The 17,499-nt window shown below is 38.4% G+C and overlaps 1 protein-coding gene and 1 long non-coding RNA gene across 2 annotated transcripts in view; one reads left to right on the top strand and one right to left on the bottom strand.

Annotated features, from left to right (window-relative positions):
* LOC127959601 (protein unc-50 homolog) overlaps positions 1-17,499 on the top strand; it is a 922,469-nt gene that overhangs the window by 113,160 nt on the left and 791,810 nt on the right. The gene's annotated exons all lie outside the window — the stretch shown is intronic.
* On the bottom strand, positions 12,176-16,478 carry LOC127959603 (uncharacterized). The gene is made up of 3 exons (XR_008154277.1): positions 16,420-16,478; positions 16,225-16,320; positions 12,176-12,546 (listed from the first exon to the last, which is right to left on the bottom strand). It is a non-coding gene; the product is annotated as an uncharacterized LOC127959603 (long non-coding RNA).

The following is a 17,499-nucleotide window of genomic DNA, read 5'->3' on the forward strand; positions in this document are numbered from 1 at the left end:
ACAGGACTACAGGGATGGACTTTTTCAATGGAGGAAGTGTTATTATATTATGGACTCCATATGGATTGTGGATTATTTTGGCCAGAAGTGACTCATTAAAGTTATAAACCTCTGATGGATGTGACGGGCTGTATTAGACTGTAATCCACCAGCCAGAGAGGAGCGTAACCTCTGAGACCATTGACATTAGACCTACTGACATGTCCCTGTGCTCACAAATCAACCGGTGTAAAACCTCTAATCTCAGTTCAGAACTGCCCTTCAGCTTTAAGTCCACATGACGGCCCAACTGATGGGTTTTTATGGGAATTGTGCTGAACACATACAGGTGCTGCTGCTACTGCTACATAGTGTTGTATATGGAGAGTGTTCTCAATTTGAAAGAGTTTTCTTGTGATGTAGAATATGAGATTCATTATATATTATTTATTTATTTATTTGTTATTATTTATTATTATTATTATTATTATTATTATTATTATTATTATTATTATTATTATTATTGTACTTTATACCTTGTTGGTAGAAATAGCACCTTGGAGAGCAGGGAAAATGCATTGTGCAATATAATATTACAGGGCATATGTAGTATATATGTAGTATATATATAATTTTACTATTCTGATATTTTGATGTTCAATTGATAACTTCAATATGATAACTTGCCACATGTATATGTTGAAGTACTAAAATAACTCAAACTAAATTAAGCTGAATTAAACTTAATAAATACAAATCTGTGTGTGTGTACACAAACACACAAACACACACACACACAACACACACATTTATCAGTAATTAATGCTGTAGATTACAGATTTTTAATGCTTTGTCCTGTTGGAACCCAAAAAAAAAATATCTTTAATTGGTTTAAAATATGGTAATATTAATGTGATTGTAGTATTTAGAATTCCAAGAACCTTTTTTTATTTTTATTTTATTTTTTTCATACAGAATGGTTCTTTCAAGCAAAAATTTTAGACTGTGACTGGCCCATCATTCTGGACCCATTAGTGACTGAATAAGACATTTAGGGTTGCACAGGCTTGTACAGGATTCATCACTGCTGTGAGTTTTCAAATTGTGACTGAAGTGTTGAGTGAGTTATTTAAAGTAGCAAGTCTGAAGACTGGTGTGAAAACTGTGAGAGATTCAGGTCATGATAGACAGCACAATAATCTATGTGTCATGAAAGTACACCACTTTCTTTCTGAAAAACTAAAATGATGGCTGAATCCTGCTTGCTAATGCCTGACAGATATCAAATATTTGCCATCTTAAACCAGGGGAACCTCTTAAAGCCAATCTTTTGGTAAAGTTGTGAATATCGTTGTCTCTTTCTTTCTGGTTTTGACTTCAAAGAAAGGTGAATTTGTTTCTAAAACTAGAAAGATATTTGAAATTGTTCTAAATTACGACACCAAGTTGCTGGAGGGAGAAAGACATAAAGATGGAGAGGCAGAGGAGGCTGTTGGGGGGCGGGGGCGCACTGTACATACTAGCGCCTTAGGCAGCTATTTTTGGACCCAAAACCAATTGCTGCAAGTCGCTGAAGAAGGATACAGATGTCATTCCAACAGCCATGAGCAGCTAGTAAAGGTTTTATTTATTTATTTATTTAGGGGGTGGTCTATCTATCTATCTATTGGCTGCATTTTGATATTTACTTATGCATGTTCATTCAATCTTTAGCCAGTTTTATCATGAATATAATTTTTCATGCTGTACAATACATTGCTAGATGTCAAAATTTACTTTAAATGATTGATCATAGTGTGTAATATATTAGTTTTTAATTTATTTTGAAAAAAAAAAAAATTGTACCGTTTTAATGTCATTGGTTAATTGAATCAGAGCATACAAATGATTATTTAGATATCAGTATTGCAAATAATTTTATAATTTGTACATGCCTACAGTTTATAGGGTTTATACATGTAACCCAGTGTAATAATTTACAAAGTGTTTTATATATATATATATATATATATATATATATATATATATATATATATATATATGTGTGTGTGTGTGTGTGCATTTCATAAATGTATATGGTTTTGGATACGTTCTATGTTAATTAAGTTGATATTATTTTTATTTTTGTATTTTCATATTTCTATTGTTGATCCAATCGTATTCACTTGTCCACGTTGGGTGTCCAATCTATGCTCTATATTAAGGTGAGGGGGGCGGGAATAATTGAGGGAAAGTTGAACGAGGAAGAATTGGGAGAGCACGAGGGAGAAGAGCGTGCGATCATCTGGTGTTATATTGTTTCACAAAATATATAGTGTAACTAATGCTATAATGTGTTACAATAGTTTATGTAGTTAAAGTGTTGTCGGAATGAGAACAGAAACTTTATTTATTATTATTTATCCTCAAAATATTTCTGGTTGTGTTAATTCCAGCCTCCATTTACTAATACAGCGAATGGACTAATTATAGAGACTGAACAGTGTCTATCTTGCTCGGATGGATTGTGTGTTTAGTTGGCGAGTCGTCAGCGTGAGGATTCTTGGCAGTTTCAGATGAGGATGATTACAGATGACTTGTGAGCTAACGTGAGTGCTCGGATTTCCTTTGGCCTTAAGGAAGTCGGCGCGATAGTGGAGTTGACGGACATCCAACGTCGTGAGGTGAAACACGCTCTTCTGATTGGATGGTTCAAGGTATTTTTATTTTTTTGTTTGTTGCTCAGTGTTGAGTGAAGCGGTCTTTTGTTTATTTGTTGACCACAACGTACACCTGCATCAAACAGGCCTGCAACGTGAAAATAACGAACTTTCATATTGATTGAGGTTAAGTGTGAGCTCATATTGCCGGCTTAGTATTTGTTTGAAGAGTTTGTTAAGTTTGAGTAAGAGTTTGAGGACTCAAATTTGAAGTATAACAACAGAGAGAAACAAATATCCATTTACAAAAATAGTGAATGTGAAATGTGTACCTGATTTTATTGTTTTATTCATTTGTGTGAATATGTGAAATTCATATTGCTTATTTAAATAATTTTATTTTACATTTGGAAAAAATCCTGAAACGTGATCATTTTACCTTTTATCCAGTAAATTGTTATTTACAGTCTACTTGAGTGTTTTCAGTTTATTATTATTTGAGTTAAAAAGGAAATATAAATATACATTGATATTTCTTTGATTGGTAAAACAATTGATTTATTTACAGAAGTTAAATTCTAATTCATTATTATTTGAATTTATTTTAAAGTTTAAGGGACCCAAGGAACTAAGTAACAAACACAGTTACATAGAACAAGTTGAAGTGAGTAAATAAGAACACTTAGCTCACAATATTTGATAAACCAAAGTTTATTCATACAAACTCAGAGCGCACCTATCTATATAGGAAAGGGAAAAAAGCGCTACATACAGTTTATAAAGGCACAAAGCTGTCACTGGTGCAGGTCCCTTTTTAAAGGTATGTACCATTAAGGTACTAATTTGTTAGGAAAGTTTGGTTTAATTACTGTGTGTCGTACCCTGGTAAATACGTGCTCGAGTGGCACTTGGTTTTGCGTTTGCCTATCGCAGGACTGCCCAGTTTCAGCCTACTTAATAGTGAGGCGTGGCCAAAGCCAGTGAAAGTACTTAATTAGCTGTTTTGGAAGCCCTTGTCAGAAGAGACAGTCCAGCAACAGATAAGGACAGCAGTTTGTAAGGGTTTTGCCTCGTTTTCTCATTAGACTACTGCGTGATCGTCGTAGTTAGGAAAGTTTGGTTTAACTACTGTGTGTCTTACCCTTGTAAATACCTCCTTAAGTGGTGCTTGGTTTTGCATTTGCCTATCGCGAGACTGCCCAGTTTCGGTCTGCTAAATAGTGAAGCGTGGCCAGCTGACTTCAATCACAGGTAATCAGGCAAATATAAAAGCATTAGGTTTCACGGCGGCAGCCCTTGTGTGAAGCCGACTCGTGTGAAGACCGACGACTGTAAAGACAATCGACTCTACCTGCGCGACTCCACCGAGCAAGGACACCGACAGGGCACTTGAATATTGTTTTTCTCCCCTTTCTTTACTTTTTGTATAGCTTGTTCTCAAATACTTATTTAGGTCACTTGTAGTCATTATCTGGTTTCAGATCTCTACTATCACTACTAACACTGTCCGTCGAAAGAAGGTTTATCCGACAAATCTACGGCCTGTCCCTCTGACCTCAACTACTACGCTCTCTATTCCAATTGGTCTTTGGAACTGCCAGTCTGCTGTTAACAAAGCAGACTTAATTTCTTCTATTGCTACTCATTCCGGTCTCAACCTCTTGGCACTGACTGAGACTTGGATCAAACCTGAAGACACTGCCACTCCCGCAGCCCTCTCAACTAATTTCACTTGTTCCCACACTCCTCGTATGACTGGGAGGGGTGGAGGTACTGGCCTCCTTATATCAAAATAATGGACATTTGATCTTCAACCATCACCTACAGTTAACGGTTCACTTAAATCACATGCCATTATTGTAATCCCACCCTGTTAAAATCCACTTTGTGGTCATTTATCTTCCACCAGGTCATTGGGAAACTTCTTGGAGGAGTTGGATGTGCTGCTATCAAACTTTCCTGAAGATGGTACATGGGAAATGGCATAAATCAAGAAACTCTACCAACCTCGGTGTGTATCAGTCTCTCCTCTCTTCCTTCTCTGCAAATGTCTTCACTGCTAAAACATCCTGCTACCACAACAAAATTAACAACTGTTGTGATGCTCGGACACTCTTCAAAACTTTCTCTTCTCTTCTTAATCCACCTCCCCCTCCATCAACTCTTACAGGTGACGACTTCTTCACAAATAGGACAAGAACCATCAGTGACCAATTCTCCACACCGCAGACTGAGAATAACTTCACAATGACTATTGCACACTCTCTACTTCTTTCCTCTCTCAGAGATAGACGTTTCCAAACATTATCACATTATCAACTCCTCTCTTCACTCTGGAACATTTGAGCAGGCTCGGGTAAGCCCACTGATTAAGAAACCATTTCTAAATCCAGCGCTTCTAGAAAACTACAAACTGGTATCCCTTCCATTCATTGCAAAGACACTTGAGCGAGCTGTGTTCAACCAGTTCTCTATGTTCCTTGTACAGAACAACCTCTTGGACAACTACCAATCTGGCTCCAAAAGTGGCCACTCAACTGAGACTGGTCTGTTCTCGGTTACTGAAGCCCTGCGACTGGCAAGAGGAGCTTCAAAATCCTCAGTACACATCTTACTGGACCTGTCTGCTGCTTTTGACACTGTTAATCACCAGATTCTTCTGTCCACCCTTTGATTGAAGTCCTACCTCTCCGATAGATCCTTAAGTGTGTCTTGGAGCGTTAATGTTTCTAAGTCACAACAACTTGTTACTGGGGTTCCTCAAGGCTCAGTACTTGGATCACTTCTCTTCTCCATCTATATGACGTCATTAGGATCTGTCAATCGGAAGCATGGCTTTTCTTATCACTGCTACGCTGATGACACCCAACTCTACTTCTCATTCCAACAAGATGACCCGATGGTAGCTGCTCGCATTTCAGCCTGTCTGAGTGACATATCTAGCTGGATGAATGACCATCACCTTCAGCTTCCAGCTAACCAATCGTTTCATCAAAACTTCTCTATACAGCTGGGTTCATCAACCATAACTCCTTCCAGGACCGCCAGAAACCTAGGAGTTGTGATGGATCATCAGTTAAGCTTCACAGACCATATTGCTACAACAACCCGGTCCTGCAGATTTGCCTTATACAACATTATGAAGATTAGACCCTTCCTGTCAGATCAAGCCACCCAACTTCTTGTCCAAGCTCTTGTCCTCTCCAGACTGGACTATTGTAATGCTCTCCTGGTGGGCCTTCCTAGATGTACTGTCAAGCCTCTGCAACTGATCCAGGATGCCGCAGCAAGGGTAGTCTTCAATGAGCAAAAAAAAGCTCATGTTATCCCTCTCCTCATCAGGTTAAACTGGCTACCAGTAGCAAGTAAATTCAAGGAACTGATGTTTGCCTACAAAACGACCACTGGCATGGCTCCAAATGGCTCCAACATACCTAAACTCACTAGTTCAATCTTATCTGCCCTCCAGAAGTTTACTCTCTGCAAGTGAACGATATGTGGTGCCATCCCAAAGACGTTCAAAATCACTCTCACGGACCATTTCCTGGACTGTGCCCAGCTTGTGGAATGACCTACCAATCTCAATTCATACAGCTGAGTCTTTACTCATTTTCAAGAAACATCTAAAGACTCATCTTTTTTGCCAGCACTTAACCAACTAATACTAGGACTTTTCTTGTCTTTCATATGTTTAAAATAAAAAATAAAAAACCTGACTATGCATTCTGTACTAGACTAACTGAGATTTGTCATGGCACTTGTATACTGTTGTTGTTCTCTTGTTGATCTGATTGCTTCTGTTGTTCTCATTTGTAAGTCGCTTTGGATAAAAGCATCTGCTAAATGATTAAATGTAAATGTAACTTTAAGGTGCTAATATGTACCATGTAGGGATCCATAATCTACAAAGATATACCTTTTAGGTTTTGTACAGTTTTTGTAGCTTTCCTGAAAGTGAATGTGATTTGCATTATTTGTGGTCAACCTGATAAAAAAAAAAAAAAAGGAAACCTGGTCACTGGTACCCTTTCAAAATGTATTTTTACATTATTCACCTCTAAAGGTGCATATTACTACTTAAAAGATGCATATTAGTACCTAAAGTGTTCATTTTAAATGGATACTGCCCAGTGACAGCTTTTTTCTTCTTCTTAGAATGCACTTACATTATCTAGTCTTATGATAAACAATTAGTTCTAGCTGTGGGTTTATTAAGTATGCAAACCAGCTGTGCTGATTATTATGCCATACTTTGTCAATTTTTTTTAAGTCTTACCACATTTTCCACTAAATGATTCCAATGATTGTACTGGAGATTGTGTCAGTCCACTTATTTGAAAGATGAGAAACTTTGAAAAAGGTTTGCGGTCTAGTTACAGCATCTAACAGTAAGGGTTAACTTGCCAAACCTTAACATTATTTCACTCTCCAGACTTTAATATTAATTCATGGATTAAGAAAGAGTTTCCTGCACCAAAATGGCCTTTTCTGCAGCGGTCATGCACAGGTTAAGCATCACCACCTCCCATCATGCATTTACAGTTACCGGTTTGATTTCCAGTTTACCATTTAAAAAGACAACTTAGTCTTAGACTGTTCTGGGAAGAGCTTTTCTGTAGGCCTAACGCTTTTTTCCTCTCTGCTGGAGTTTTAAAATGATAGCTGTTGATGTCAGGCATAACCTGTCCCTCACCAAACTTCACACGGGCCTTCAATCTGTGAGTCCTAGCTCTCGCTCCTTTACCAAGACGCTTCATTAAGTTTTTATGAGGCTGGCTCTTGTCACTGGTTCTGACAGGGGGCCAGAGAAAGAAGGCGAACAAGAGAAACCAGTGATAAGGGAGACAGTCACTCCACAGCCCTCCATCCATCCTCGTAGCCGCATCCTACTTTTTTTTTTCTTCACGTCCTTCATTGCCTGGTCCTGACAAGGGCCCTGTGGTTGAGTTTGGGCCCCATGACACCCTGTGGCAGATTGGAGGACCATAATAGAGATCAGGGCCAAAGCTGGAGGCGTGCAGTGCCGTCAAGAAAGACTGACAGCGAGGCAGAGAGAAAGAAATTGTGAGTGCCGCAGTGTTTGAAAGAGGCAGCTGGCATCTGCAGTGATGGGCTCTGCTCATTAGAGTTACTTCTCCAGCTGGATGGAAAAAGAAGAAAAAGGCAGAGAGGTCATCCCCCGTCCTTCAACACGCTCTCTGACTCTCCCTCACTACATCTTTTTAACAACCTTCTCTTAGAGACCTCAGTGACAGGTGAGGTGGTCACTAGCTTAACATATCCGGGGGATACACAACAGTTCTTGCGCCTGCGAATCTTCCAGCGTTGTTTCAGTCATGCGAGCTGAGCTTGTCTGTAATATGTCTAATTCGCTTCAGACAACGTTTCCCAGCTGTGTGGTTTCTCCCAGATGGGAACCGACTATGTGTCGAAGTGAGCAAATCGGCTAAGTGGAAAAACTTGTTGGACTCTCGTTTCCTTCAATAGCAGGTTACCGAGTTTCAAAGTGAACTCGCCGAAAAGCCTGAACAGAACATCCGCGGCATTTGTTTGTCCTCCATCTGCCATTAGCATCATAGCGTTGCCTCCTCAAAGAGGTCAGATGGGACTTACACACATGCACTTCAGCCATAATTTGCTTTAGATAGTGGAGCAAGCAGATGGACAGGAATTTGAATGGTTGAATTTGAAACTGCGCGTGCATCATAGTCCTTCTACTTAAAACTGAAGTTTATACTGTATAACTTTTTATACTAAAGTATAACTTAACAAGAATATTGGCAGGGTTTTATATAATAGTCGGGGATATATATATATATATATATATATATATATATATATATATATATATATATATATAATGTTTAATATTTTTATTTTACTCTATTGTACTACTGTAGGTACAAAAACTCATCTCAGACATTTCTGAACATGCATGTTTCACAATGAACCGAGAACTTTAGCTCATCTCTGCATGACTCGTTTGTGGGTGGCAATGCACAGCCTGAGCTTGGTTCATCAAGTATTTCTTTATTTATTCTTAAATGTTAGAGATGCATGCAGCAAATGAGAATCATTACCAAATATATTTTGAGAAAGGTCTTGATAATGATTTTCACTTATGTTCAAAGTAATTAAATCAACAGTAGTTTTAATAACTGAAGAATAGATTCAAATGGTCAATATCATCTATTAAGTGAACCTTTTGGGTTGCTGATATTTGTTATGTTTATAATGAAACCATCATATTTAAAAAAAATATGATATTAATTATATAAACAATTTGTTTTTGTAAAGCCATATTAAATTGAGATCTCTTTCAAACAGTGCACATCTTAAATAATCTTTATTTAATTTTTCTGTATTTCAACATTTAACACATTTTGATGTCCATGTTTTTACTAAATAAAAGTTAAAAGTTAAATTAAATTATTTTTATCAAAATACTAATTTGTTGATGTCGGTGCACTGAACAAGTATCTATGCTGTATCTTTGATATGGCTTTTAAACTACTTTAGAAAACTACTTTACTAATTTATTTTCCTGCATAAAATCATACACAAATATAAAAAAATGTTTGTTTTTGTGAAAAGTGGGTTCATCCCATAGGCGTAATGGTTTTTATAATGTAGAAACTGTATATTCTATCGCCCTTCACCAACCCTAACCCTAACCCTAACCCTCACAGGAATCTTTGTGCATTTTTACTTTCTCAAAAAAAAAAACCTCATTCTGTATGATTTATAAGCGCTTTGAAAAATGGGGACATGGGTTATGTCCTCATAAGTCACCCTCTCCTTGTAATACCTGTGTCATACCCATGTCATTATGCAGAGTTGTGTCCTGATATGTCACAAAAACATGCCCCCCCCCCACACACACACACATATATATAATAAAAGAAAATCGCCAGAAAATCATGGTGCTCTTCATTGTGATACGGGACAATTTGATAGCCATGGTCATATTTATCTCTGAAATGACTGATTTAGTTATTTATTTATTTATTCATTCAATTTTAAACTCCAGCTATGTGTCTTTAGAAACTAGAGCACATAATGAACTGAATTTAATTCTATAGTGGTTGCAAATTGAATTTAACCTGAAGTTTGCAAGAGGACATTTAACCATGCTCCATTTTAAGTTTATGCATGCCAGGCACGCTATGGAAATTAGAAATCTGTGATAGACTGTAGAGAAGCTTTTGGGAAAATCTATACATATCAGAATATCCTAGCCATTTTTTATTATAAAATGTAAACTGGGAATGACAGACTTCAATATGAGAGGGACAAACACCAGAAAAGTAGAAAAAAAACAGGTCCTTGGACAATGTTACAAACCTCTCAATCTTGCTGTCAAATCAAATATGGCGCTGCTAGTCATGCCGTGAGGTGAGGTGAAGTTTGACGTCAGAAATATTTGGTGACAAGACACCCGCAAACCAATGATGAAATCACACATGATGTTTCGGACCACACTGTATTTCTGCTGTGAGTTTTAGTGGAGGGCATATTTCAGTATGCTCACTACACAAAAGCTATCTTAGGGTTCAGAGAATTGATTAAATTATAGTTTTATGGACTTTGGTGTTTGCCACATCCGTTCTCATTCACCTTCTTTTCATGATAAAGAGCCACATGGATATTCATATTTTTTTTTTTTTATAAATAAATCAGCTTCTGAGAAGTCAGTCCGTCATATTGATTAAGACATGAGGTATAACACCTATTTCTCTCCTCGTTGAAGTTGAGCTTGTTAAATTGTCTTTGCATCTGACATTCATCTTGAAAGGGCAGTAGAAAAAAAAAAGAAAAAGAAAAAAAGATTAGTGCCTAGCACTTGAGCATAATGAGCTCTTTTAGTCACAAATCAATAGTCAGTTAGGAAAGGAGGGCCTTCTTGAAGGTAATCTACTGTATCCTTTAAGAAGCCTTTGATTCAGTGCACTTTAGAAAACAAATTTGCGTTTGTATTTGTGTCAAATGGGTTTGCATTCAAAAGATTTTTTGTCTAGCATTAATTCTGACCGATAATGAAATGCAGCCTCACCAAGAACAGAAAGACAAAGAAGAAACACAAATCAGATCAATCAAAACAAAGAGGAAATTTCGTCAGAAAAATAGCGTCACCTTGGCACAATATATATATGCTACTTCAAGGTATTTCAGAGAATACGCTGGTACTGGCATGGTACATGTCCAAAACACAACAGTATTACTATGGTATTTATTAGTGCCAGAACCTAAAGACAGAGATATACAGTATATTGCAGTTGCCCTTATCTCTCGGTTTTTACTACTTCTTTTATTTTTTATTATTATTATTTCATATTAATGATTTTATTCAGAAAGGATGGGTTAAATTGCTAAAAATAAATTTATTAAATTAATACATTTTAAAATATATTAAATTATGCTACTTTAAATTGTAATAATATTTCACTTTTTTTTTTTTTTTTGAATGAATGAATGCAGGTGAGCATAATTTAAATATTTCAAAAAACATTAAAATATCTTAATATTGGTGGTGTAGATTTAATATGTGTTTTCTATCTTGGGTAAATTAAAAAAAAAAAAAAAAAAAAAAAAAAAAAACATGATCAGTTTCAATAGGAAATATGCCAACATGGGAATAAAAAGAAGAAGAAAAAGTATTTAAAAGGAAACTATATTTTATTGAGTTCCACATCCTCAGGGCCTGTTTTGATCATTATTGAGTTTTCTTCCAGATCATAGTGACACTTACAGTGACACTAGAAGTCATGAGGAACATGACAGATTTTCTGACATGATTTCTCTTACATGTAATATTTTCTTTAAACTTCATTACAAGCTTATATAAAACTGGTGCACCATTTTGGGGCAGCTGATAATTTGGGAAGTGTTGGCAGCCGTTGACTTGATGCAGATTTTGGAGTTTCCAGAAGACTGAAAGCCATACCCCACTTTCTGAAGATGCTGGAAACAGCCCTACTGGGACTCTTGTAAAGCAGATGGTGTACAGTGAAACACGCTGCTCTTATATGATTTCTAGTGCACCACTCGTGTGTCATCACTCCCCAGACTCATTCTGCCATGAATTTGTGTTTGGGAACTACTCTCATTTTTTATTAGTGTTTAGAGGGCTGACAGCTTCACAAAGGTCATGCTGAGGATCTACAGCTAATGCTAGTGCTTAGTTTAGCAGTATTTGTGGGAATGTCACACCCATGTACAGTACATTAAACAAACAGGCAGGTAATTAAGAGCACTGTCTGCTTTATCTGCTCGGAGTCTGAAAAGGTGCTGCGATGTTAGTGTAACTGTCTCGTGTCGTGTCTTGTTTTTTTTTTTTTTTTTTCTCGATCGTTCCCCAGCAGGTACCACAATGACAGGAATGTGCACATTAAAATTACATAGTCTGTGTAAATGAACGATGATGTGGGCTATTTAATTTTAAGCACTGTGGCTCTGAGGTGCTAAAATGAATACAGACAAAACGTCTTAGACAATAGATTGCATAGATCTCTATCAGATTTTTACCATTCCTTTGGTGATCCTAGTGGTGCAGAAATTACACATTTCATTTTCAATTGACAATATCTTAAAAAAAAAAAAAAAAGACCATTTATTTTTGTTTTAGACAGAAGCTAGACTTGTTTGCTTACATAGTTTTACATTAGTGTTCAGGAACAAATAAATAGACAAATCACATTAATTTCTCTGTAGGGAAATTGATTCGGTAAAATGATGAGCAGTTAATTTCTCCATCAACTACTCTCTGTACCTGTAGCATGTATTTTTATTGGGATTTTTTAAAACTTGTTTTGGCTCAAATAAAATTTAGTCATTTTTGATTCATCTCAAAGCTGATTGGTTTGGTTTCAGGCTTTTTCTTTTTCTTTTCTCTTCTTTTTCTTCTTCTTCTTCTTCTTTAAAAGACTCCCTAGAGGAAATGAAGACGAAACATACAGAATCAAGGATGTTTCGTCAGTGATGTGCAGGTTTACCTTGAAAGAAAATAGCTGCTCATTGTTGCTGCCAATATGGCAGCCAAATCTACTGATTTATTTTAAAGGTACTTTGGTTTGGTTATTAAGAGAGAGCGAGAGAGTAAGAGAGAGCGCGAGAGAGAGGATACAATATGTTGAATGTATTGAAACCAAAGCCAATTAATTCAGTTAATTAATTGGAAAAAAAAAAAAGATCTGGACACTGAAATCCATATAATCGTCCTGCAGAATAGCAGTAATGTAGACTGTGATTTAATATCCCAGAAAATAAATAAATAAATAAATAAATAAATAAGTAAATAAATAAATAAAAATTATAAATATATAAATAAATATTGAGTTTAAGATCGTCGAATATGTACTGTTCATTTAAACACTGAAATGCACTAATTAAAACAAATGTGTTTAAAGGGTTAGTTCACCCAAATAGCAAAATTGTGTCACCAATAACTTACCCTCATGTTGTTCCAAACCCGTAAGACCTCCGTTTATCTTTAGAACACAATTTAAGATATTTTAGATTTAGTCCGAGAGTTCTCAGTCCCTCCATTGAAGCTGTGCGAATGGTATACTGTCCATGTCCAGAAAGGTAAGAAAAACCACAAATTCGGCTCGGTGTTCATCTTCAGTTCTCTCTTCACAGCAGTTCAGTCAGTGTACTTTTTGAGTAAATTAATTACTCCGGGATATTGGTTTATTTTGAAATCAAAGGGAGTGTCAGCCACATTAAAAAAAAGGTTAACAGCTTAAGTCATTTGTGGATTAATGAGTATTGGAGACTCAAACCGTTTAAAACAATTCAGTTCGATTTGGTGAACTGGTTCAAAAAGATCCGGTTACATCAAATGATTCGTTTGCGAACCGGATATCACAAACTGCTTTGTTTTGAACTCTCAATTTAGGGTGAACTGACCCTTTGACATACCCAGTGAGTGGAAAATGTGATTTATGCCTTCAGGAAAGATGTATTGAGACAGAGCAGGACATATGGAAACTACATAACTCAGTGTATTACTTACTGTATATCTTTTTAAATTGCCCAGGATACTGAACTAGGTCAGGCTTCAAATTATCTATCAGGAATTGATAAAGAATGTAAGAATTGAATACTAGCATAAGGACAAGTTGTTAAAGATGTTTGTATCCAATTAATCATTTGACAGAACTAACATATAGATGTCACGGAGTGACTGTGACGGGGCGGAACCAAAAATGAGGAAGATTAGTTCCGCCCAGACCATATATTGAAAACGCTTCCGGGAAAGCCGGCGAACCCAAATCGGTGTGTTATTGGGAACAGGTGTCTTGTTGAGCGTGGCGATCACTGATTGGGCAATTTGGTGAAGAGGAGACACATAAATAGGGCATCAGAAACACAGGAAGGGTTGGTGATTCCCAGTAGTTATTGTGGGTGCAACGGAGTGGAGGAGAGAGTTGGAGAGAGAGAGAGAGAGAGTGAGAGTGTATGGTGTACTGTGTACTGTGGAGCTTGGGCAAAGAGAGGTACACACACAGGGCTGAGTATACGGATATCTTTATTGGAGCATTGTGTTCAGATGCATTGTGTGATGTGAAGTTAGCACACATTGAAGATCTGCTAGGATTGCAGGAAGGAGATTGTGCTGCCAGTTGTGTCGGATGTCGGTTATCTGGAAGAGAAGTGGAAAGATCCAGTGTTAATGAAAGTGTGAGTACACTGAAATATTCATCGAGTCAACAGTTATTTTGCAAGTGTGGAATATCCGTATACCTCTTGTGAGTTGTGAAAAGTGTGAGCGGCCCCACCGTAATAGGATTGGTGGGTGAGCCGGAACCAGCGAAAAAGGAGTCTGGTGCCTTGTCGTGGCTGTGACGTTTCCTCTGGCCGTCTGCGGCATCGGTGCCCCCACCGTCCAGGAACTAATCCCCGGTCCTATGTGGTTTTGACCCTAATTCACTGTGAGTGTGTTGAGTGCAGTGCTTCGGGGGAAGTCGTGGCCTAATGGTTAGAGGGTTGGACTCCCAATCGAAGAGTTGTGAGTTCTAGTCTCGGGCCGGACGGAATTGTGGGTGGGGGGAGTGCATGAACAGTTCTCTCTCCACCTTCAATACCATGACTTAGGTGCCCTTGAGCAAGGCATCGAACCCCCAACTGCTCCCCGGGCTCCGCAGCATAAATGGCTGCCCACTGCTCCGGGTGTGTGCTCACAGTGTGTGTGTGTGTGTGTGTGTGTTCACTGCTCTGTGTGTGTGCGCATTTCGGATGGGTTAAATGCAGAGCACAAATTCTGAGTATGGGTTACCATACTTGCCTGAATGTCACTTCACTTCACTTCACTGTGTACTGTTGTCAGTAATCACCCTCTGGGCTGGGAGAGAAAACCCTGTGGTTTCACAACACCGTGCACCGGTGTTGTGAGACGACCGTCTTTTATATACATGCCCGCTCGTGGCTTTGGACTCCTACTCCGCCGAGTGGTGACGTGTCAACAATAGCAAGTAAGGAACCGTGTGCATATTGTGGGGGACGATGACTGAGAGAAGTGTTGGCTGCTATATGAACATCCAGCTGTGTAGCCCTTGTGTATGAATACCTGTTTGTGGAGTGCTTTCAGAGGTTCGCCCCTGTCTAGATCTCTGGTCCGTTGTCGGGAAGAGAGGAGGGGGAACGTTCGAGTCATTCCTGAGGTACATACCCGGTGGAACAAACCTACTTGAAGTCACCCAGCGTGGTGGCACCAGCTGAGGCCGTGGAAGGCCCAACGTGCAGCAACTTCAATCTATACTTCTATCCACTCCTGGTCAAATTCGAGAGGTGGTGTCTTTCTCCATATATTCACTGAAGCTAAGTAAATTTGTGAAGGAACTCTGTCTGTCTGTTACCAGTCCTACAGGTCTGAGCTTGAGGCTCTGAGTCGTCGTGGGAGTGTTTCCTCGGTTGGAGGTGACCGTGTTGAGTGTTGGTCTGGGAAGTCTGCCCCGGTGAAGAAGACCACAGTTGTCGTGACATATACACCTTCTCTAGACTCCCGAGCCGAAAAGGGCTTAAGCCTGACGTCCACCTCTTCGAGGGTCTGTGAGTTGTATCATTTCAGCAAAGCTCCAGTTGCCCCTGTATGCCCATCTGTACACCTCAAGCTAAGAGCCAGCGTATTGCCCTTGTATACTTACCTGTATGCCCAGAGTCAAGCTCTAGTTGCCCTTGTATACTCACCTGTACGTCCAAAGTGAAATACCAGTGCATCGCCCTTGCATACTCACCTGCATACTTACCTGTGGACCTTTTAGGCGTTTCCAACCGCGGACCCAGAATCTCGTGGCGAACGGCGTCAGGTACGCACCCCACCCAATTCATCAGAATTACTTAACTTCTTTACTCTGCGTGCAGGGACTGGATGTGCCCCACCGACTGTTCTCCTGCAGGAGGAACACAAAGGCACTACTGAGGGAAACCCTGTTGAGTCACGTGAAGGAAAGGACACAAATCACCAACAGGCTTGCCTGAGAGTCCCCAGAGTCAGAAGCGACTCGGACCTATACTCTCTGGCCCCGAGAGTGGATTTTAGATTCCCTTTTCCCTTCCCTTCACACCTTTTAAGTAATTTAAATAAAGTTGTTTTAATTATACTCACTCTCTCTCGTGTCTGGTCATTGGGGTGTTCTTGGGACCTCCTCGAGGTGGAAACCAGGGAGGGGCGAGGCTCACGTCATCTGTGGTCCGCTCCGACCTGTGACATATACAGTACAGACCAAAAGTTTGGACACACCTTCTCATTCAAAGAGTTTTCTTTATTTTCATGACTATGAAAATTGTACACAATGCCCACCTCGATGGCTCAGGTCCCGGGCTTCGCTGAAATCCGAACTGTCAGAAATCACCCTTAACACATGAACGGATAATATAATAAATTTATACTTTGCTCAGCAGACATTCAAACTAATGCAGTTTTGTGAATATGAGATTGAGCTGAAGAATGAATGCTGTATCAAATGCAGGTAATCACACTCAGTCAGTCCATCTCCATAATTATCTCCATAATACTCTACATAATACAATAATCTTTCAATGAAGCAACTCATTGTTTCTTCATTACTAGTTGTAATGTGATATTTTCGATTTAGTAATGGAGGCATGGGTTCCTCTAGTTAAACTATCAACTTGAGATTTGAATCAGTGGAAGGAAGTACTTCTGCATACACAATAGTTTTTATGATACCCTGTAATTGCACTTGTGCCGTTAAACTGTTGTATAAATGTGGTATCACACAACTACTGATTCAACATCAAAGTTTACTTTCTAAATACACATTCCTGACTTGTGTATATATGTTGAATCATATATTTTACCTTCATCTTTTGAAATTAGATTATAGTCTCTAATGTACAGTCCACTACTCAGGCCATTTATTGAAACAGCAAAAATGGGTCATTCAGAAATCATGAGGCAGTGCCAACGATACTGGACCTTATAGCAAATCTGCAACCCATAATTAAACACAGCTACTCATTCCACAAATGTGAAGAGCTTAGTTAATCACCACATTTAATATATGTACTATGTTGACTGTTGTAGGTGCAAGAAACCTTTGCCAACATTTTAAGAGTGCATGAGTGAGAAAAGTGGCTAAGAAAAAAAAAACTAAATGATAAATCATATTATACATTCTCCCAAGTTTTGAAACAATTAATTTTTACTACTGTCAGTGTTGGAGAGTCCAGTGTTGAAGCTCTGTCTCTGCCTCATCGTTCTCTCCGCTAATGACAACAGTCACAGTGTAGATTGAAATATCTTTCCTTCTCTCCATATGACAAATTAAAATTCACTCAAGCATCGATTCTCTTATTATAATTGCCCTTAGGGAAATGAGCTTTTCAGGAGAGAAAAAAAAAAAAAAAAAGTGGAGGG

The sequence above is a fragment of the Carassius gibelio genome, chromosome B6 (assembly GCF_023724105.1).
Source record: "Carassius gibelio isolate Cgi1373 ecotype wild population from Czech Republic chromosome B6, carGib1.2-hapl.c, whole genome shotgun sequence".
In the NCBI taxonomy this organism is placed as follows: Eukaryota; Metazoa; Chordata; class Actinopteri; order Cypriniformes; family Cyprinidae; genus Carassius; species Carassius gibelio.